Below are 961 nucleotides of genomic sequence, written 5' to 3'. Positions count from 1 at the left end.
ATATATATATATATATATATGCATATATATATACATATATATACATATATATATATATATATATACATATATCTCAGGGGAGCGAATAGCATAATAAAACACATACTTATTAGTTAATTTACATTTTTAAATAAAATACATCGGGTCTTCAGTCTTCGTTAATTAAAACGTTACGAATTAACGATAATTGAAAGAAATTCTAATTCATTCCAATAATTTACACGAGCACGGAATTTACGTGAGCACACATGCGCGCAAATATTCGATTATATATGAATTTTAATATGCTTGTCCATACAAAGTGATGTTTTCATCGAGAAGATTATGACACAAAATGGACGGTGTATACCACGTGACTTTCGCAAACCAAGGAGCGAAATATCTCAATTATTTATAAATATGGCTCTGACTCGTACTAGGACCAAGGGCCATGATAAAGACTAAATACATCACCCACGATGAACACTACTTAAAAGAGAACTAGCAAAAGGATTTTTTGTTCTAGAGTGGATATTTGATATGCCATTAATAATAGAATCAACCTTAAAATCGTTTTTTGGCTATTTTTTTATGAAGTTATAGGCGATTATATACGATTTTACCATGACGTCACTGGCAAAAATGTAACAAAAGGTCGTGTAAATAGCGCCGCGTAGGGTATCTACCGCGTAGGGTATCCGCCGCGTACGATCTTTGCGTGCATGCTGTAATAATCACAATTCACAGCCATGGTTACATCATACACGCAAAGATCGTGTGAGAATCGAACACACAACCTCCATGTCTGCTATTCATTTATCCATCATCAACTAAACTCAAAAAAAAAATAAAATAAAAAAAAAATAAAAAAACTGGCTCGTGTTGGAATCGAACCCACGACCATCAAAAAATAAATAAATAAAAAATATAAAAAAAACTTGCCCCGTGTGGGAATCGAACCCACGATCGCCGAGTTTACTAC

Source organism: Anneissia japonica, unplaced genomic scaffold, assembly GCF_011630105.1.
Source record: "Anneissia japonica isolate Jap-2015-1 unplaced genomic scaffold, ASM1163010v1 scaffold284789_len57268_cov186, whole genome shotgun sequence".
Classification (NCBI taxonomy): domain Eukaryota; kingdom Metazoa; phylum Echinodermata; class Crinoidea; order Comatulida; family Comatulidae; genus Anneissia; species Anneissia japonica.
This window is presented reverse-complemented; position numbering follows the sequence as displayed.